General features: G+C 44.4%; 1 long non-coding RNA gene across 1 annotated transcript in view; it reads left to right on the plus strand.

Moving 5' to 3' along the window:
- Positions 1-21,023, plus strand: part of LOC126282086 (uncharacterized) — a 30,140-nt gene extending 9,117 nt beyond the window's left edge. The window contains exons 2-3 of the long non-coding RNA XR_007551325.1: positions 20,587-20,748; positions 20,850-21,023. This is a non-coding gene — a long non-coding RNA (uncharacterized LOC126282086). The remainder of the gene's footprint in view (positions 1-20,586; positions 20,749-20,849) is intronic.
- The last annotated feature ends 2,715 nt before the right edge of the window (positions 21,024-23,738 follow it).

Genomic DNA, 23,738 nt, shown 5'->3' on the forward strand with positions numbered 1-23,738 from the left:
TGATGCAGGGATTAGTGATCACAAGGTCATTCTAGCCAAGCTCAATACCATTTCTTCCAAATCCATCAGAAACAAACGCAAAATAATTTTATTTAAAAAAGCGGATAAAGTGCCACTAGAAGCCTTCCTAAAAGACAATTTCCATTCCTTCCGAACTGACTATGCGAATGTAGACGAGATGTGGCTCAAATTCAAAGATATAGTAGCAACAGCAATTGAGATATTCATACCTCATAAATTGGTAAGAGATGGAACGGATCCCCCGTGGTACACAAAAAAGGTCCGAACGCTGTTGCAGAGGCAACGGAAAAAGCATGCGAAGTTCAGAAGAACGCGAAATCCTGAAGATGGGCTAAAATTTACAGACGCGCGAAATTTGGCACGTACTTCGATGCGAGATGCCTTTAATAGGTTCCACAACGAAACATTGTCTCGAAATTTGGTAGAAAATCCGAAGAAATTCTGGTCGTATGTAAAGTACACAAGCGGCAAGACGCAGTCAATACCTTCGCTGCGCAGTGCCGATGGTACTGTTACCGACGACTGTGCCGCTAAAGCGGAGTTATTGAACGCAGTTTTCCGAAATTCCTTCACCAGGGAAGACGAATGGAATATTCCAGAATTCTAAACACGAACATCTGCTAGCATGAGTTTCTTAGAAGTAGATACGTTAGGGGTTGAGAAGCAACTCAAATCGCTTGATACGGGTAAGTCTTCAGGTCCAGATTGTATACCGATTAGGTTCCTTTCAGATTACGCTGATACTATAGCTCCCTACTTAGCACTCATATACAACCGCTCGCTCACCGATAGATCTGTACCTACAGATTGGAAAATTGCGCAGGTCGCACGAGTGTTCAAGAAGGGTAGTAGGAGTAATCCATTTAACTGCAGACCTATATCATTGACGTCGGTTTGCAGTAGGGTTTTGGAGCATATACTGTATTCAAACATTATGAATCACCTCGAAGGGAACGATCTATTGCCACGTAATCAGCATGGCTTCAGAAAACATCGCTCTTGTGCAACGCAGCTAGCTCTATATTCGCACGAAGTAATGGCCGCTATCGACAGGGGATCTCAAGTTGATTCCGTATTTCTAGATTTCCGGAAAGCTTTTGACACCGTTCCTCACAAGCGACTTCTAATCAAGCTGCGGAGCTATGGGGTATCGTCTCAGTTGTGCGACTGGATTCGTGATTTCCTGTCAGGAAGGTCGCAGTTCGTAGTAATAGACGGCAAATCATCGAGTATAAGTGAATTGATATCACGTGTTTCCCAGGGAAGCGTCCTTGGATCTCTACTGTTCCTGATCTATATAAATGACCTGGGTGACAATCTGAGCAGTCCTCTTAGGTTGTTCGCAGATGATGCTGTAATTTACCGTCTAGTAAGGTCATCCGAAGACCAGTATCAGTTGCAAAGCGATTTAGAAAAGATTGCTGTATGGTGTGTCAGGTGGCAGTTGACGCTAAATAACGAAAAGTGTGAGATGATCCACATGAGTTCCAAAAGAAATCCGTTGGAATTCGATTACTCGATAAATAGTACAATTCTCAAAGCTGTCAATTCAACTAAGTACCTGGGTGTTAAAAATACGAACAACTTCAGTTGGAAGGACCACATAGATAATATTGTCGGGAAGGCGAGCCAAAGGTTGCGTTTCATTGGCAGGACACTTAGAAGATGCAACAAGTCCACTAAAGAGACAGCTTACACTACACTCGTTCGTCCTCTGTTAGAATATTGCTGCGCGGTGTGGGATCCTTACCAGGTGGGATTGACGGAGGACATCGAGAGGGTGCAAAGAAGGGCAGCTCGTTTTGTATTATCGCGTTATAGGAGAGAGAGTGTGGCAGATATGATACACGAGTTGGGATGGAAGTCATTACAGCATAGACGTTTTTCGTTGCGGCGAGACCTTTTTACGAAATTTCAGTCACCAACTTTCTCTTCCGAATGCGAAAATATTTTGTTGAGCCCAACCTACATAGGTAGGAATGATCATCAAAATAAAATAAGAGAAATCAGAGCTCGAACAGAAAGGTTTAGGTGTTCGTTTTTCCCGCTCGCTGTTCGGGAGTGGAATAGTAGAGAGATAGTACGATTGTGGTTCGATGAACCCTCTGCCAAGCACTTAAATATGAATTGCAGAGTAGTCATGTAGATGTAGATGGTACAAGTCCTTGTGGTAATACTTTCTTGATGACCTCTTCGGATAAATACTTTTTAAAAGTTGATCTTGCGTATGGTCAGTCAGACCAACGGACGATCTACGGAATTTTCCACGAATCTCTCGTTCGAATTTTGTTCGGTAAACTTCTGGAAGGCTTGAGCTAAGGGTACTGGCATTTTTTCATCATACACTCGAATGGGCAAAATGTTTATGCTGCAGGGTTGTTTATCGTGACGATTGTTCACCGGCCATATGCACCTAGGGATGTTGCAGCAGAACACAGAATCTGGGAAATTTTAGACTGTGATCCATTAGTTGCGGTCTGAGAGTGTGTGGGATAACGTGTGCTGCTCCCGACCACACTTAAAAATACTTTATGGTTGGTATTCCGGTTAGACGTTTGGTTTTGTAGCGTAGAAAATCCGTGCAGTAATTAAACTTAATTATGAAGAGTATCGCGTGGCTGAAGTTTTCGGGTGTCAATTTTATCGATTTTTTAGCTTTGGTTTTTGAATGGCTACTTGGTTTCATCTTCCACTCTCGTTAGAATTTCTTCATTGTGGTCTACCGGTTATCTAGAGCAGGATGAAAGGCAACGAACAGGGCGTGAAGACAACCGTTCGTAATTGTTCTGAATTATTAGGGTTTTCTGAGGTTACTAAACTAATCTGTCAGTGACTTTGTAGCGAGTGTTTTAGTTTTAACGCATTCCAAAGAGCAAGTGTGTCGTGTCTCCTGATGATACGATCTTTCGCAGCCACAATAATGTCCTGAAAGTTTATTAAGAAATCAACTGCATCAAGGAACTGCAGGGTGTTTATAAATAAATATCGGAGTTTTAACGCTTTATAATATTTATTATATTAAACTTGCAGTTATAAATTATATGTCAAATGCAACAGCAACTCAGACAGTTTTACCAAGAACCTTATAAATGTACAATGTGAGCACCATTTGTCACAAAGCAAACATCAAGTATATAGCCGAGTTCTTCCCAAACGTCGATAAGTGTGTTTTCAGTGATTGTAGCAACAGCTGCTTCAATCCGGTTTCTTAATTCAGGGAGGTTTGCTGGTAGCGAAGGCACGTACACAAGATCCTTGATGAAGCCCCAAGGGAAAAAATCGCATGACGTTACGTCGGGTGAACGTGGAGGCCATGCAAAGCAAGCCCTGTCATCCGGCGCATGGGTACAGTGAACTTCAACCAGTCACGTACTTTGCTATGCCAGTGAGGTGGTGCACCACCTTGCTGGAAAATGAAGTTCCCTGATTCATCTTCTTCCAACTGAGGGAAGAGCCATTGCTTTAGTGTATCAAGGTAAGAAGTGACAGTTACAGAAGGTTCATCAAAAAAGAAGGGCCCATAAACTTTCCGCCGGGATACGGCACAAAAAACAGTCACTTTAGAGGAATTACGTTGCGTTAGTATCACCTCGTGAGGATTTACTGAGACCCAGATGAGTACATTGTGTGTGTTAAGATGTCCACCAAGGTGAAAGGTCGATCCATCACTGAAGACCACATGATCCAGAAAATCTTCACCGTCATGAAACAACCTTTCGTATGCAAAGGTGGCACGTAATCAATGGTCTTCCGGCTTTAGAGCCTGTAATAACTGTAATCGGTAAGGACGTAGTTGTACGCGTATCTTAAAACCTTACTAACAGTCGACACAGGAACTTGTAAGTCACGAGTAGCCTTCCAGACTGATTTCTTTGGGCTACGAGTGAACGATTCCCTCACTCGCTCAACAGTGTCTTCATTAACTGTCGGTCGTTCTGTGCTCTTCCCTTTACAAAGGCAGCTGGAATCTTCAAATTGATGATGCGATCTACGAATCTTATTATCAGTTGGAGGATCACAACCGAACCTCGGCACATTGCACGGTAACTACAGATTCGCTCTTTGCAAACTGCTAAACACAAAACACTTCCTGTTCATTAGAGGCATTCTTCGCTACTACCGCTGTCTAGCGTATTGCGGTGGAAACGTTGCACGCTGCGCATGCGTGCTGGTGCCATACACGACTACTTGAGTTACTCTTTCATTTGACATATCATTTATAATTGTACGTTTAATGTAATAAATAACATAAAGAGTTAAAACCGCGACATTCATTTATAAAACCATGTATAATTGTTGTGTACATAGTTCCGCGTAGTCTGCGCGTACACAACTTTCACACTAGAGCGCGCCTCGCTAAGCACAACAGCGCAGGCGCAGCGCTCGTCCATCTCCGCACTAGGAGATGGCGCTGTCTTAGAGACAGGCCAAATTCTGCTTTCGCCGATTCGCGTATTAATATGTAACGCAGCCAATGAGATTTCTGCTAACGTAGAACCTTTTCTCCTCGCGGATCACATTCGCGCAGTGATACCTGAACGCGCGAGGTATTATACTGAGTGTACAGGCCTCCAATTAGTCAGTCTGCATCAGTCTGCATTAGTCTGCATTAGACGAGTCTACATGTCTGTACCAGTCTACAGTCAAGTTTCAGTCGGCGCCTAATAACATTAACATATTCCTGAACATAGCCATGAAGATAAATGTATAGACACTTTTGTCAAGTATCAGAGATATAAGTGAGAATAAGATTAACGTAACAATACCAAGAGAACTTCATGTTGTCAATTGTAAATAGCATCCACAACCAAGTTAAGTAATTTTTATGCTTGTTATTATTTTAATAAATGTATGTGAAAATTAATCAAGTTCTGTTTAAAGTAGGTCACCGTCAATCAGCTACTCTAAGCGTGCAAGTGGCATGTCTATCGTCTGACCTATCGGCAGAATAAAAAGACGCCACGATAAGACCACAAGACATATTGCTGACACTCGGGTACTTCGCTAGAGCGACAAGTCAAATAATCAGATGATGTGTATGTACCGAAGGTCTTACAGTACGCACACAACAATAATATTACGAATATTTTGTTTTGTTAAATGACTGCTAAAATTCGAGGAGAGAATACATCTTGTCAGTAAAAGTTATTTTTCATGGAACGTAGTTGACTAGTCATAACAAATCATCATAAATAAACTCTCACATTCTACCACAGTGGTCAGTGTGCTACCACGTGAGATTTTATTTACAGTGATTCGTCATGTTCAGGATATAACAGTAGTGAACCACAGTAGCTTAGATCGATATGCAATAAACAGCAGCGATGCTGCTGATATTCCTATCTTAGAAATACGTGAGGTAAAACACCGTGTCCTCCCAACTACTGGGCTACTGGTGTATTCGCATACACACGCAGCGCTTACATTTGGTTACACAGCCTGTGAAAGTACTTCGTGTGACTGTCTAATATTTATGTTCACAATACTCATCCCTCCCTTCTTTCGTTCACATTCATTTTTAAAGGCTTGTGACAACAGACCACTAAGCTTCCTCTTGTTGGGCAAACAGCCACTGGATCTGTGGAAGTCCTTCATGTCACGAACAAACAGCGAAGGGTAAACAGCGCTAACACCACCATTCTGCCGAACTGACGAGAGGTGTGCCGACAGCAAAGTGCCGCACCGCATTGCTAATTGAAACGTCGCGCTACCCTGGTTACTTCCAAGAGGGACCGAGCAAACCCAGGACACGTCAAACCTCTTGCTGCCTGCTGCCCGCATTCCCAGCACGTGTGCTAGGCTTGGTGGAGAAACAGCAATGCAAACTACTGTATCACTAAATGCCTATTTCATTGAGCTACTCTTCTGTTACGTTCCATCCTCTGTTTATGGACAACCCACAGCCTCACTGAAATAAAAATTAAGAATGTGGGTGAATTAAAGCATTCCACATCCTAAATACACTCTAAAAGTGGCAGGGGTAAAATACGGGGAGCGAAAGGCTATTTGCAATTTGTACGGAAACCAGATGGCAGTTATAAGAGTCTAGGAGCATGAAAGGGAGCGAGACAGGGTTGTAGCATCTCAACGATGTTATTCAATCTGTATATTGAGAAGGCAATAAAGGAAACAAAAGAAAAATTTGGAGTAGGTATTAAAATACAGGGAGAAGAAATAAAAGCTTTAAGGTTCGCCGATGACAATGCAATTCTGTCAGAGACCTGGAAGAGCAGTTGAACGGAATGGACAGTGTGTTGAAAGGCGGGCATAAGATGAACATCAACAAAAGCCAAACGAGCATCATGGAATGTAGTCGAATTAAGTCGGGTGATGCTGCGGAAATTAGATTAGGCAATGAGACACTTAAAGTAGTAAAGGAGGTTTGCTATTTGGGGAGCAAAATTACTGATGATTGTCGAAGTAGAGAGGATATAAAATGTAGACTGGCAATTGCAAGGAAAGCGTTTGTGAAGAAGAGAAATTTGTGAACATCGAGTATAGATTTAAGTGTCAGGAAGTCATTTCTGAAAATATTTGTATGGAGTGTAGCCATGTATGGAAGTGAAACATGGGCTATAAATAGTTTGGACAAGAAGAGAATAGAAGATTTTGAAATGTGGTGCTACAGAAGAATGTTGAAGATTAGGTGGGTAGATCACAGAACTAATGAGGAACTATTGAATAGGATATGGGAGAATCTAAGTTTGTGGCACAACTTGAGTAGAAGAAGGGATCGGTTGGTAGGACATGTTCTGAGGTATCAAGGGATCACCAATTTAGTATTGGAGGGCAGCGTGGAGGGTAAAAATAGTAGACGGAGACCAAGAGATGAATACACTAAGCAGATTCAGAAGGATGTAGGTTGCAATAGGTACTGGGAGATGAAGAAGCTTGCACAGGATAGATTAGCATGGAGAGCTGCATCAAACCAGTCTCAGGACTGAAGACAACAACAACAACTACAACTACACTCACTCTCATAAATTAAGGATAATGCTGATACATAGTGAAACAACGCTCTCGTGGGCGGTTTGCGGGTTTAATTCACCTATGGGTATCTACATCTACATCCATACTCCGCAAGCCACCTGACGGTGTGTGTCGGAGGGTACCCTGAGTGCCTCTATCGGTTCTCCCTTCTATTCCAGTCTCGTATTGTTCGTGGAACACCATGCGGTGCATTTGACCTACTGTCTTCGCACGGTGGCGCTGGCAGCAGTCCATATAAGCAGAGGTGTGTAGGTGCGTGTCAGAGTACGGTGCATCGAGTATGTGTGCCGATGTTTCCAGACGTGCTAATGGTGACTGTGTGTTGAAAATGGCTCAAAGAACACATGTTGATGACGTAATGAGGGGTAGAAATACTAGGGCGACTGGAGGCTAGCCAAACACAGCAGGTCGTAGCATGGGCCCTCTGTGTGCCACGAAGTGTGATCTGAAGATTATGGCAACGTGTCCAGGTGCTACAATATGGGACGTCCACAGTGTACAACACCACAAGAAGAGCGATATCTCACCATCAGTGCCAGCAGGTAGGCTTGCTCTGGACCTTACCGCAGCCACTGGAACAGTTGTCTCCAGACACACAGTCTACAGACGACTGAACAGACATGGTTTATTCGCCTGGAGACCTGCAAGGTGCATTCCACTGACCCTGGTCAGAGGAGAGCCCGTAAAGCCTTGTGTCAAGAACACAAGTACATGCTCATCGGAACAGTGGACCCAGTTTATGTTCACAGACGATTCCAGGTATAGTCTGAACAGTGATTCTCGTCGGATTTTCATCTGGCATGAACCAGGGACCAAATACCAATCCCTTACTGTCCTTGAAAGCGACCTGTATGGAGGTCGTGGTTTGGCGGTGTAGGGTAGGATTATGAATGGTGCACGTACGCCCCTGCATGTCTTTGACAGAGGAACTGTAACAGGTCAGGTGTATCACGACGTCATTTGGCAAAAGTATGTCTGCCTTTTCAGGGGTGCAGTGGGTCCCAACTTCCTCCTGATGGATGATAACACACGGCCCCACCGAGCTGCCACCGTGGAGGAGTACCTTCAAACAAATGATATCAGGCGAATAGAGTGGCCTGCCTATTCTTCAGACCTATACCCCTTCGAGCACGTCTGGGATGCTCTCGGTCGACCTATCGGTGCACGTCTTCAAACCCCTGTGACACTTTAGGTTCTCCGACAGGCACTGGTGGAAGAATGGGAGGCTATAACCCAGCAGCTGCTCCAGAGTATGCCAACCCGTTGTGCGGGCTGTGTACGTGAGCACGGTGATCATATTCCATAATGATGTTCGGGCACATGCACAGGGAACAGTGGCGTTTCTTATCACATGTGCTACGGAATGGTTTTCTCAACTTATTATCAATATCGTGGTCTTTCAGTTCTTTGTCGAATGTGTTCCCTATGTGCCTATGCTATTAGCTCCAGTTTTGTGTAGTGCCACGTTGTGTGGCACCACATTCTGCTACTATCGTTAATTTACCAGCATGACTATACGTACTACACAGATGTCGCGTGAAACTAAAAATTAACTGTCTGCTGTTGCTGTCCTCTCCATATTTCTTAGATTTTTGGTGTTAAGTAAATCATTTCAGATGTCCCTATGGGTCTGTGCTGGTAGTGAGAGTTTCACCACATACTCACGTCAAATGAAAAGGTATGAACGAAATCATAAATCCGTGTCAGACTAGGCGGGACCCCAATTTAAGTTTTTGTCCCTTGTAGTTTTAATATTGATGCTCACACTGAACGTCACCTGGAACAAAATTACAAAGTGAAACACATCTAGCATTGTTTCTCTCAGAGAATATTTTGTCGTAGGTGAACAGTGGAAGGCTGGATGGTGATTATGTTGCCCTCCTGCACAGTCTCAGCTACATTACTTGCTTACTTGTGTTGCTACTATACTAAAGGTTTGTTTTATTTTACTATAATTTTCCACTCATGGACTGTCAGTACATTGTTTATACCATGATGATTAGTATAGTAAACAGAAGAATTACAACATAAACACGATGAAATTGTGGGAGTGTATACGAGTATATTAAACATTAGTCATACAGCACAAAGTTCTCAACTACTGGAAGAAACCCCTGTTCAAAGTACAAGGAGTGTGTCACAAGAAAATCTTTCAGCTTGGATATGAAGAGCCGGTACATGGTGTTTATCACTTAGCTTGTACGTTCTCCTGGAAGCGTACTGAAAATAAAACCTGCTGAATAATGCAGATCTTTCTGTGCAATGTTTACGAATTATTACGTGTTATTCAACTGCATAATGTTTTCCTGACCAGAGTTAACTTACTGCTATAATTTGTTCTTAATGAGCCAATCTGGTCAACAACAAATCCATCAATAACATTGTCGTATGGGAATGGCTGACTTGAAACTTCCGTGATCTATTATTTCTGACAAACAAAACGTGCATGAGAAGAAGATTTAATTGTACAACGTGACAACTAGAATTACTGAAAGAAGACAAAAGCAAAGTACAACGGAAGCTGACAGAAAATAACGCCAAAATTGGCAAAAATTTCTTCCAGTATCTGATAAAAAAAAAGGGATCACCACTCGTCATGAAAAGATTATTGCCAGCCTCTGTGGCCGAGCGGTTCTAAGTGCTTCAATCCGGAGCCGCGCCGCTGCTACTGTCGCTGATTCAAAACCTGCCTCGGGCTTGGATGTGTGTGATGTCCTTAGGTTGGTTAGGTTTAAGTAGCTCTAAGTCTAGATGACTAATGACCGCAGATGTTAAGTCCCATAGTGCTTAGAGCCATTTAAAGCATGTTTTGAAAAGATTAATTCTTATTCTAATTTACACGTGAAAGGCAGCTGGTTTAGCTAAAAACTTCTACTTTTAAAATATGTCTTCCTCAGCTGCGTTATGGTTTCTCATTAGCAACAGGTACGTCAGACATGGTTTACTCCATACCAACAAACTAAGAAGTATTGAAAGAACAATAGGAACTGTATAGCTATGTAGTGTATAGTTATGACATATAATAGGCTAATACCCACATCAATAATTTCTATTTCGATAAGGCTCTGGGTTGTCCATATACAGTTGAGTTAAAATAACAGAATTGTACCTCAATACAAGCCGCATTTAGTGGTCCAGTAGTTTACATTGCTGCCTGAGGGCCGGCACACGTGCTGGTCATGCGAGCCTCGGGCGGAATGAGATTCCGTGTGTCTAGGGTTTGGTCGGTGGCTGTGGGCAGACAGAACTACACTACTGGACATTAAAATTACTATACCAAGAAGAAATGCAGACGATAAACGGGTATTAATTGGACAAACATATTATACTAGTACTGACATGTGATTACATTTTCACGCAATTTGGATGCATAGATCCTGAGAAACCAGTACGCAAAACAACCACTTCTGGCCGTAATAACAGCCTTGATACGCCTGGGCACTGAGTCAAACAGAACTAAGATGGTGTGTACAGGTACAGCTGCCCATGCAGCTTCAACGCGATACCACAATTCATCAGGAATAGTGACTGGCGTATTGTGACGAGCCAGTTGCTCGGCCACCATTGACCAGACGTTTTCAATTGGTGGGAGATCTAGAGAATGTGCTAGCCAGGGCAGCAGTCGAACATTTTCTGTATCAAGAAAGGCCAGTACAGGCACTGCAACATCCGCCCGTACAGGCACTGCAACATGCGGTGGTGCATTATCCTGCTGAAATGTAGGGTTTCGCAGGGATCGAACGAAGGGTAGAGCCACGTGTCGTAACACATCTGAAATGGAACGTGCACTGTTCAAAGTGTCGTCAATGCGAACAAGAGGTGACCGAGACGAGTAACAAATGGCCATCCACACCATCTCGTCGTGTGATACGCCAGTATGGTGATGATGAATACACGCCTCCAATGTGCGTTCACCGCGATGTCGCCAAACACGGATGCGACCATCATGATGCTGTAAACAGAAACTGGATTCACGAAAAAATGACATTTTGACATTCTTGCACCCAGGTTCGTCATTGAGTACACAATCGCAGGCGCTCCTGTCTGTGATGCAGCGTCAAGGGTAACCGCAGCCATTGTCTCCGAGCTGATAGTCCACGTTGCTGCAAAACCTCGTCGAACTGTTCGTTCAGATGGTTATTGTTTTGCTAACGTCCCTATCTGTTGACTCAGGGATCGAGACGTGGCTGCACGATCCGTTACATCCATGCGGATAAGATGCCTGTCATCTCGACTGCTAGTGATACGAGGCCGTTGGGATCCAGCACGGCGTTCCGTATTACCCTCCTGAACCCACCGATTCCATATTCTGCTAACAGTTGTTGGATCTTTACCAACGCGTACAGCAATATCGCAATACGATAAACCGCAATCGCGATAGACTACAATCCGAACTTTATCAAAGTCGGAAACGAGGTGGTACGCATTTCTCCTCCTTACACGAGGCATCACATCAACGATTGACCAGGCAACGCCGGTCACCTGCTGTTTGTGTATGAAAAATCGGTTGGAAACTTTCCTCATGTCAGCACGTTGTAGGTGTCGCCACCGGCGCGAACCTTGTGTGATGCTCTTGAAAAGCTAATCATTTGCATATCACAGCATTTTCTTCCTGTCCGTTAAATTCGTGTCTGTAGCACGTCATCTACGTGTTGTAGCAATTTTAATTGCCAGTAGTGTATTGCTTTGAAGTGGTGCTCTGAGAGCAGATGACTGGAGGCTAACGTCAGACGTGGTTGAGGACGAGGGCAGGACCTTGGTGGGCAACGGGATTGGCAGAGTCAGTAACAGGTGTGTTCCAAAGAACACTCACGTAGCCGTGACTTGAAGCGCCTGTTACTTGCTGAGAGCTCATGACATATGAGTTCCTGCCTGGGCAGAGCGCCTGCCTCAGAACACACTTGCGGAAGGATACATGCGCGATATCCCGTGATCACATGACCACGAGTACGTAAATTAACGTCCGCGTTTGCAGTGCGATATGGTGTTACTCGCAAAACACGTATTTGTGGGGCTGGCGCCCCGGGACGCTGTTCCGGCTGCTGGCAGCTCAACTGTATACACTATTATACGGGCACTATACAGTGGCTGTTTTTTTAGATGGGAAGTTTTTTGAACTGCGGTTGCATAAGATACCAGCACAGGTCGGTAGTGAACTATCACTGACAACCACAGCAAGAAATTTTGCTGTATCCACTACCGTATGCTTTCTTTACTACATTTTATTTTGGGTCGTGGCTTCCTTGTTTCCTTTCCTTATTTTGAAATGAATCGAGAGACCAATCCTGCTGACCGTTATGTCAGTTGTACTGTTGTGGAAACACAGAACGCGGTCGTAGGATGGCAGCACTGCGAGGGAGAGGTGGGACCTATTCCCTCGCACCGCCCCTCTCCCCTCGGGCAGTCCAAGTTCTCGTTTGTTTACGGTCGCAGCCGACTGCCACGATATACTGTTCGCATAATACTTTGCCTCTTGTATTGACAAAAAACTTCCTAGGTGAGGCAGGAACTGTACCTGGACCGCGATACGTACACCGCAACAGTAGCTCAGAATATCCTCTCATCAGTTACATCACGGTTGCTACTTTCATATATCCATTGATCCATTTTCGTTGTTGTTTCTTCACATGTTTGTCATTTACCTGTGAGAACACCCTGTTTCCGGGGTTCCTACAGGTAGTAGGACTAGTTCGTGTTTTCCAAGACTTTCTTTCGAGCCACCAGCTTAACTCAATTTCCTGGATATTCTGGGATCTTCTTTCGGTGTTAGCTCCTCTGCCGATATGTTCTGCTAAATCAGCAGTGATATTGTGATGAAGGTCGTGGGATACCTCCTGGCATCATGTCGGACCTCCTTATGCCAGTGTAGTGCCGCAAGTCGACATAATATGGACTCAACAAGTCGTTCGAAATCCTCTGCAGAAACATTAACCCATGCTGCATCTATAGACGTCTAAATTGAGAAAGTATTGTCTGTGCACGAGTTTGTGCACAAATTGACTTACACGTCCCACAAATGTTTTATGAGATTCATGGGATCTCTGGGTGGCCGCTCGATTTGGCCAGAACGTTCTTCAAACCACTCGCGAACAGTTGTGATCCAATGATATGGAGCATTGTCATCTATAAAAATTCCATTGTTGTTAGAGGACATGAATTACGTAAATAGCTGCAAATTGTCTCCAATGTGTCGAAAATAACCAGTCTCAGTCAATGATCGATTCAGCTGGACTAGAGAACCCAGTCCATACCATGCAAGCACAGCCCACATCATTTTGGAGTCACCATCAGCTTGCACAGTACCTTGTTGACAACTTGGGTCAATGTCTTAATGGGGTTTGCGCTACACTCGGATACTACCATCAGGACTTACCAACTGAACTGAGGACTCACCTCAGCACGGCACGGTTTTGTAGCCGACTAATGTCCAACAGATATGATCACAAATCCAAGAGGATCGCTGCAGGCAGTGTGGTGCTTTTACCAAAGGCACTTACGTTGGTCGTCTGCTGCCATAGCCCACCAACACCATATTTCGCAGCACTGTCTTACCCGGTACGTTCGTCGTAAATATCACACCAATTTCTGGGGCTATTTCACCCAGTGTTGCTTCTATGTTAACACTGACAACTCTAAGCAAACGCCGCTGCTCTCGGTCGTTAACTGCAGGCGTCTGCCGGTGCGTTGTCGATGGTGAGAGGTAATGCCTGGAATTTGGTATTCTCGGCACACCTTTGACATTGTGAATCACGGAATATTGAATTTCCTAACGATTTTCGAAATGAAATGTGCATCTAGCTCCAATTATCTTTCACCTTCCAACTCTATTAACTCCTTTCGTGACGCAATAATCACGTAGGAAACCTTTTCACATGAATCAGCTGAGTGAAAACGACAGCTTTGTCGATGCACTCTCCTTTTATACGTAATCTACGAGATAATACAGCTCTCTGTATATGTGCATATCGCTATCCGACGACCTTCGTCACCCCATTGTAAAAGCGCAGGAAACCTCACCTTTCATTCTCTCCCCTTTGTTACCAAATGTACTGCCACTGTAGACAATGCGTTTTCTAGGAGTTACATGTGTCATGTCTTCAGGGTGGCGAGAGTTCGTTTTGTTGACAGAGCTGTCTTCAATGCGTGACGGTCTGGTGGTTCATTGAATTTTAAGTGGACATTTCTCAGGGTTTTCATTCTGGATAGGAATTGGCAGTGTGAAGATATTCTAGGATCAGTTGTCAACCTTTCTCCATTAGACATAGAAGCGAAATACGTCCCCAGGCTTGGAATGTTCATACCATTAGGGTCGAGAAAAACATGGGATGACCAGTGGAGGTCGACAGAAAACAAAAGCAGTAGGAGCCTGACAGAAGAAACTGGAAAGAAGGTGAGACTTACGTAAGGGCTCGTATGGATTCCAGCGCAGAATGGAACCCCGTAGGTCCACTATACTTATTGCAGGATCTCACCAAGTGTCCAGCCTGACATGGGTGCTCCTACCAGAAGGATTGCTCCCACCAACATAGCTTAGTAGTTAATTGAAACACGCACTAAGCTTATTGATTTAAAAAAAAAAGGTTATTGACAATGTTAGTAGACAGAATCTAGAAGAAAATGACAAACTGCGGATATCAACGTCTAATTAATACGATAAAAAAGTGTACGTTAGAACACGAATATCAGTATAGCTGTCAAAGGAAACATAATTAATGAGATACCGAATAACAAAGGAGTATTGCAAGACTGCAGTGTTTCCACAATTTCGTTCAATGTTTATATGCAATAATACACTGAAGCACCAAAGAAACTCGTATAGGCATATGTAATCAAATATAGAGATATGTTAACAGGCAGAATACGGTTCAGCGGTCGGCAACGCCTACATAAGACAAGGGGAATCTGGCGCAATTGTTAGATCGATTACTGCTGCTACAATGGCACGTTATCAATATCTAAATGAATTTGAACGTACTGGGAACACGAGCGATGGGACACAGCATGCCCCAGGTAGTGATGAAGTGGAGATTTTCCGTACGACCGTTTCACGGGTGTACCGTGAATATCAGGAATCTGGTAAAACATCAAATCTCCAACATCCCTGCGTCCGGAAAATGATCCTGCAAGAACAGGACCAACGACAACTGAACTTTCAATGTGACAGAAGTGCAACCCTTCCGCAAACTGCTGCAGATTTCAAACTTGGGCCATCAACAAGTGTCAGCGTATGAACCATTCAACGAAACATGATCGATATGGGCTTTCGTAGCTGAAAGTCCACTCGTGTACTTTTGATGACTGCACGGCACCAAACTTTGTGCCCAGGCTGGGCCCTTCAACAAGGACGGTGGACTGTTGATGACTGGAAATATATTGCATGGTCGAACAACTCTCGTTTCAAATTGTATTGATCGGATGGACGTGAACGGGTATGGAGAAAATCACATGAATCCATGGACCATGCGTGTCAGCAGAGGGCTACTGAAGTTGGCAGAGGGTCTGTAATGGTGTGGGACGTGGGCAGTTGGAGTGATATGGGACCCATGATATGTCTAGACACAATTCTGACAGCTAACACGTACGTAAGCATCCTGTCTTATCACCTGCATCCTTTTATGTCCATTGTGAATGCAGACGGATTTGAGCAATTCCAGTAGGAGAATGCGACACCCCACACGTCCAGAATTGGTACAGAGTGACTCCAGGACAATTTTCTGAATATAAACACCTCCGCTGGCCACTAAACCCCCCAGACGTGTACGTAACTGAGTAGACGTGGGATGCCTAGGAATGTGCTGTTCAGAAGAGATCTCCACCCGCTCCTACACTTACGGTTTTAAAGACATCCCTGTGTGATTCATAATGTCATTTTCTTCCAGCTCTACTGCAGACAATACTGTAGTCCAGGGCACGTCAAGTTGCAGCCCTTCTGCGTGCTCACAGGGGACCTACACTATATGAGGCAAGTGTACCAGTTTCTTTGGCTCTTCAGTGTATTACAAACATGTAAAATAGAATTTCAGGACTATATGTACCTAAACAGTAGAACTTTTTTAAGTAACTTACTATATGTTGACGATGCAGTGACCATAGCAGATAAAGCAAAGGACTTTCGGAAATGTATTTACTTACTCAAACAATAAATGGGAAATATGACATGCAGATTTCAACAGGAAGGCTCGAAACAGCATATCCAGACACTCCGCGATGATGATGGCATTGAAACAGAGGATGACACGCGTAAAGTTGAAATACTAAACACCTTTTTCCAAAGCTGTTTCACAGAGGAAGACCACACTGCAGTTCCTTCTCTAAATCCTCGCACAAACTAAAAAATGGCTGACATCGAAATAAGTGACCAAGGAATAGAAATGCAACTGGAATCACTCATCAGAGGAAAGTCCACTGGACCTGACGGGACACCAATTCGATTCTACACAGAGTACGCGAAAGAACTTGCCCCCCTACTAACAGTCGTGTACCGCGAGTCTATACAGGAACAGAAGGTTCCAAATGATTGGAAAAGAGCACAGGTAGTCCCAGTCTTAAAGAAGGGTCGTCGAGCAGATGCGCAAAACTGCAGATCTATATCTCTGACGACGATCTGTTTTAGAATTTTAGAACATGTTTTTTGCTCGAGTATCATGTCGTTTTTGGAAACCCGGAGTCTACTCTGTAGGAATCAGCATGGATTCCGGAAACAGCGATCGTGTGAGACCCAACTCGCTTTATTTGTTCCTGAGACCCAGAAAATATTAGATACAGGCTCCCAGGTAGATGCTATTTTTCTTGACTTCCGGAAGGCGTTCGATACAGTTTCGCACTGTCGCCTGATAAACAAAGTAAGAGCCTGCGGAATATCAGACCAGCTGTGTGGCTGAATTGAAGAGCTTTTAGCAAACAGAACACAGCATGTTGTTATCAATGGAGAGACGCCTACAGACATTAAAGTAACCTCTGGCGTGGCACAGGGGAGTGTTATGGGACCATTGCTTTTCTCAATATATATAAATGACCTAGTAGATAGTGTCGGAAGTTCCATGCGGCTTTTCGCGGATGATGCTGTAGTATACAGAGAAGTTGCAGCTTTAGAAAATTGTAGCGAAATGCAGGAAGATCTGCAGCGGATAGGCACTTGGTGCAGGAAGTAGCAACTGACCCTTAACGTAGACAAATGTAATGTAGTGCGAATACATAGAAAGAAGGAACCTTTATTGTATGACTATATGATAGCGAATCAAACACTGGTAGCAGTTACTCCTGTAAAATATCTGGGAGTATGCGTGCGGAACGATTTGAAGTGGAATGATCATATAAAATTAATTGTTCGTAAAGCGGGTGCCAGGTTGAGATTCATTGGGAGAGTCCTTAGAAAATGTAGTCCATCAACATAGGAGGTGGCTTACAAAACAATTGTTCGACCTATACTTGAGTATTGCTCATCAGTGTGGGATCCGTACCAGACCAGGTTGATGGAGGAGACAGAGAAGATCCAAAGAAGAGCGGCGCGTTTCGTCACAGGATTATTTGGTAACTGTGATGGCGTTACGGAGATGTTTAGCAAACTCAAATGGCAGACTCTGCAAAGAGAGGCGCTCTGTATCGCGGTGTAGCTTGCTCGCCAGGTTTCGAGAGGGTGCGTTTCTGGATGAGGTGTCGAATATATTGCTTCCCCCTACTTTTACCTCCTGAGGAGATCACGAACGTAAAATTAAAGAGATTAGAGCGCGCACGGAGGATTTCAGACTGTCGTTCTTCCCACGAACCATACGCGACTGGAAGAGGAAGGGGAGGTAATGACAGTGGCACGTAAAGTGCCCTCCGCCACACATCGTTGGGTGGCTTGCGGAGTATAAATGTAGATGTAGATGTAGAACTGGCTCACAGAACACTTAGAGCGGTACGAATTCGACGAATCCACCGCCACTGAGCGCTCACCTCAAAATATGCAGTCTTTTCAGAAGACCGTCTTCAGTGGTCAGCCATAATTTAAGATAGCAGGAGTATGCAGAGGTTAACTAGTGACCTGAAGTTTTATGGTTCAGATGCAATAATACTGCTGCTGTACGGTAACGTGTTCAGGAAATCCGTCTGTTACACAATGCTCCTTGAATCCGTCTACACCTACGACACACACCGTTCTCCAAGACGATCTACGGGTGTGGGATTTATAGATTTTGTTGAAATTCTACTCTGAAACTAAGGAAGATATTATATACTCCAAAAATATTTTCAAGAAATGTCAAAATACTTGGCATCGCGTGACGACCATTTGATATATGAGAACAACGAAAGCATTCATTTATTCACGTTGACTGGGGCTAAACTCCCTAGCTGTGGTTTGAATTGCTTGAAGAACTGCACCAACGAATTATATTTCCTCAAGTAACTAAGGTTTCAGTTTTTGATGTAGCGGGGGATTGCTGACATTGCGTATGTCCAAGAGTGTGGCATCTGTAGTTACTTCTGTCCTTAACAAGAGTTGATAGTTAGCACATCTCAGTGAGTTATACAGCTTACATATCACGATGAAAAGACAATACTGAAAAGTGCCCTGGATATTGGAGATGTACACTTAAGCTCCAAAGAAACTGGTATAGACATGCGTATTCAAATACGGGGATATGTAAACAGGTAGAATACGTCGATGCGGCCGGAAACGCCTGTATAAGACGACAAGTGTGTGGCGCAGTTGTTAGATCGGTTACTGTTGCTACAATGGTAAGTTATCAAGACATAAGTGAATTTGAATGTAGTGTTACAGTTGGTCCACGAGAGATGGGACACAGCACCTCTGACACAGTGACGAAGTGCACATTTTCGCGGACGACTATTTCACGAGAGTACCGAGAATATCAGGAATCCGGTAAAACATCAAATCTCCGATATCGCTGCAGCAGGAAAAAGATCCTGCAACAACGGGGCCAGTGACGACTGAAGCGAACTGCCCAACATGACAGAAGTGCAACCCTTCCGCCAACTGCCTCAGATTTCAGTGCTGTGTCATAAAGAAGTAAATAAATATAAATGTCGTGTGACTAGGGCCTCCCGTCGGGTAGACCGATAGCCGGGTGGAAGTCTTTTGATATGACACCACTACGGTGACTGGCACGTCCATGGGGGTGAAATGACAATGGTTAGGACAACACAACACCCAGTCCCGGAGCGGACAAAATGTCCGACCCAGCTGCCGATCGAATTCGGGCCCGTAGGATTGACATTCTGTCGCGCTCACCACTCAGCTACCGGGGGTGGACCATTGTCAAGTGTGACCGTGCGAGATCTGGAAACATGTTGCATAGAGTGAATGGATATATTTGGGAATGGAGATAACTTCATGAATCCATGGGTCCTACATGTCAGCAGGGAACTGTTCAAGCTGGTGGAGGCTCTGCGTGGGTGTGTTACCTTGGACTGATATGGGACCCCTGACACGTCTAGATACGACTCTGTCAGGGGACACGTACGTAAGCATGCTGTCTGATGACCTGCATCCATTCATGTCCCTTGTGCAATCAGACGGGCTTGGGCAATTCCAGTGGGACAGTGCAACTACCCACGCGGGCAGAATTGCTACACAGTGGCCCCAGGAGCAGTCTTCTGAGTTTAAACACTTCCGTTGGCCACCAAACTCCCCAGACATGAACATTATTGACCACATCTGGGATGCCTTGCAACATGATGTTCAGAAGAGATCTCTACCCCCTCTTACTCTTACGGTTTTATGGAAATCCTGCAGGATTCATGGTCTCAGTTCCCTCCAGTACTACTTCAAATATTAGTGGAGCCCATGTCACGTCGTACTGCGGCACTTCTGCATGCTCACGGGAGCCCTGCATGATATTAGGCAGCTGCACAAGTTTCTGCAGTTCTTCAGTGTATTGGAGAACGGCAATCCGCCATACTTGGTAAAGCTGTGTTGCAAAAACTTGCACCATATGATTAGAAGAATCAGTGATCATTCCTTACACCTACAAACAGAATCTGTCAAGTTCACGATGTGTTTATTAGTCCATATGTCATGTTATAGCCATAGCAATCTTCAGATCAAAATAAATGAAAATTTGTTACATCAGTAACGGCTGTAGCATAAACGAGTCAAATGGAGTGATAAACACAATGTAATGTAGTCGAATTCTGTGTGTTGTTCAGTGCATGCGCAACGTATCGTGATGAGATGTTCCTGGAATGAATTACCGCTCATAAAATGTCAGTAAACGAATTTACCTCTTTTAATGTAATATTTAACTGGTACGCCGCTTCTGATACAGGTTCCATACGATTCGATTACGCATTCAGCTGTAGTAGCATGAGTGCTCTGATGTGTACTGGATTCATTTTGGTTTTGAGGAGCTATTTTCGGCGATACACAGCTACAATAGTGATTTTGCAGTAGTATTGACATTTGTAAATGGTTGGAAACCAAGAGTCAATATTGCCATGACATTACTAAAATGTTTAAGCGGAATTATAAATATTATGGTTTAACAGGCTATTTGTTATTATTACAGATTAGATACAATGTCAAACTGGACCATGTTGAACCAACAAATAAACCATGGCATTACTTTCCAGAGAAAATAGAAACTACCGTAAGTGATTTGTGGAAGCCAAGGATATCCAGAAGAATGGTGAGTGGACAAGCATATGAGCCAACCGTTCCTCAGCATGACTTCAGAATGTAATGCTCCAATTTGGATGCGTACTGCGCTTACTTCTGTGCTTAGGCGAATTCAGGTAAGCGCTGTTTATGTGAATAATTTTTGCAATCAGTTTATGTTATAAATGTAAGCTAAATCGTGATTCTCCTTTTTGTTTGTTACATGTATTCGAGGCAGTTTCCGACAAGGTATTCGAGTGGGGCTCCTCTCGTATCAGCGTCTGGCGGTGAGAGACACTTCATCTGATAGAGCCGGCGGTTATTATCGGCGACAACATGGCTCCACCATTGTTAAAATTATATGAATTTATTGTTAAAGAATTTTATCTCAAAAAATGTTGTAAAATGTAAAGAATTCTAGTTATACTTCCCAACTGGACAGATAATTACATCTAAGAGTATATGTTGTATTGTGAAATATAAAACAACCAGTTCATGGCTAAAATTCTCTTTTCGTTGAGATCTTTATTTGACTTTGCAGAAGTGCCTGGAATAACTTCAAAGTGTAAGGCAATAATTAGATGTATTATGAAACAGAGGCCTACTGAAACTGCTGGAGACATTTCTCGTAATGAAACAGTGTTTTTTGAAAAGTTTCGCTTCACGCAGTTCTCGCAGTTGAAGCAGATTCAATTTTTCCATGTATCTGATCGTGGAACACTTACGTGGGAAAGTGCCTTAATGACTGTAATTTCATTAAATTGGTAAATAAGAAGTTTTAAAAATGATTTGTGGGAAATAATACACTCCTGGAAATGAAAAAAAGAACACATTGACACCGGTGTGTCACACCCACCATACTTGCTCCGGACACTGCGAGAGGGCTGTACAAGCAATGATCACACGCACGGCACAGCGGACACACCAGGAACCGCGATGTTGGCCGTCGAATGGCGCTAGCTGAGCAGCATTTGTGCAGCGCCGCCGTCAGTGTCAGCCAGTTTGCCGTGGCATACGGAGCTCCATCGCAGTCTTTAACACTGGTAGCATGCCGCAACAGCGTGGACGTGAACCGTATGTGCAGTTGACGGACTTTGAGCGAGGGCGTATAGTGGGCATGCGGGAGGCCGGATGGACGTACCGCCGAATTGCTCAACACGTGGGCGTGAGGTCTCCACAGTACATCGATGTTGTCGCCAGTGGTCGGCGGAAGGTGCACGTGCCCGTCGACCTGGGACCGGACCGCAGCGACGCACGGATGCACGCCAAGACCGTAGGATCCTACGCAGTGCCGTAGGGGACCTCACCGCCACTTCCCAGCAAATTAGGGACACTGTTGCTCCTGGGGTATCGGCGAGGACCATTCGCAACCGTCTCCATGAAGCTGGGCTACGGTCCCGCACACCGTTAGGCCGTCTTCCGCTCACGCCCCAACATCGTGCAGCCCGCCTCCAGTGGTGTCGCGACAGGCGTGAATGGAGGGACGAACGGAGACGTGTCGTCTTCAGCGATGAGAGTCGCTTCTGCCTTGGTGCCAATGATGGTCGTATACGTGTTTGGCGCCGTGCAGGTGAGCGCCACAATCAGGACTGCATACGACCGAGGCACACAGGGAAAACACCCGGCATCATGGTGTGGGGAGCGATCTCCTACACTGGCCGTACACCTCTGGTGATCGTCGAGGGGACACTGAATAGTGCACGGTACATCCAAACCGTCATCGAACCCATCGTTCTACCATTCCTAGACCGGCAAGGGAACTTGCTGTTCCAACAGGACAATGCACGTCCGCATGTATCCCGTGCCACCCAACGTGCTCTAGAAGGTGTAAGTCAACTACCCTGGCCAGCAATATCTCCGGATCTGTCCCCCATTGAGCATGTTTGGGACTGGATGAAGCGTCGTCTCACGCGGTCTGCACGTCCAGCACGAACGCTGGTCCAACTGAGGCGCCAGGTGGAAATGGCATGGCAAGCCGTTCCACAGGACTACATCCAGCATCTGTACGATCGTCTCCATGGGAGAATAGCAGCCTGCATTGCTGCGAAAGGTGGATATACACTGTACTAGTGCCGACATTGTGCATGCTCTGTTGCCTGTGGTTCTGTCAGTGTGATCATGTGATGTATCTGACCCCAGGAATGTGTCAATAAAGTTTCCCCTTCCTGGGACAATGAATTCACGGTGTTCTTATTTCAATTTCCATGAGTGTAGAAGGCGCTTAAGGTCAATTTTGATCTACGTAGTCACTAATTGTCAATCTCTTAAATTGCTACGTACAAGAACTTTATAAGAATGAGATTTTGACTCTGCAGCGCAGTGTGCGCTGATATGAAACTTCCTGGTAGATTAAAACTGTATGTCCGACCGAGACTCCAACTCGGGACCTTTGCCTTTCGCGGGCAAGTGCTCTACTATCTCAGCTACCGATGAACGACTCACGCCCGGTCCTCACAGCTTTACTTCTGCCAGTATCTCGTCTCCTACCTTCCAAACTTCTCCGCAGTATCCTTTCTTTCAGGAGTGCTAGTTCTGCAAAGTTCGCAGGAGAGCTTCTGTAAAGTTTGGAAGGTAGGAAACGAGATACTGGCGGAAGTAAAGCTGTGAGGACCGGGCGTGAGTCGTGCTTCGGTAGCTCAGATGGTAGAGGACTTGCCCGCAAAAAGCAAACGTCCAGAGTTCGAGTCTCGGTCGGGCACACAGTTTTAATCTACCAGGAAATTTCAAGAACTTTATCTTTCGTTTCGCAAGATTTTAACTATTGCAGCAAATCAGAATGGACTTTCAAAATTAATGAAAGGCATACACCGCTGTTTAATAAAGTTACAGTGACTAAATATATACGATAATTGGTGTTAAACATTGTTAAATTATCCCTACGCTATAGCGCATTCAATCAACATCGCTGATATCCATAATTTTGCTAATCCGACGCTGCATTGTTTTACGTTACATTATATAGTTAGAGACTTACGGCGACGCAGTATAAGCCACATTTTGAATCTCCCCTTCTCTATATGTTAGAAAAACGATGTTGCTATGTTTAATCAACTCCGTCCGGAGTAAAATACCAGTTAAATTTACTTCCAACCAAGAATGAAAACTTTGAGTGAATCTTCGTTCCACT

Source organism: Schistocerca gregaria, chromosome 7 (genome assembly GCF_023897955.1).
Source record: "Schistocerca gregaria isolate iqSchGreg1 chromosome 7, iqSchGreg1.2, whole genome shotgun sequence".
In the NCBI taxonomy this organism is placed as follows: Eukaryota; Metazoa; Arthropoda; class Insecta; order Orthoptera; family Acrididae; genus Schistocerca; species Schistocerca gregaria.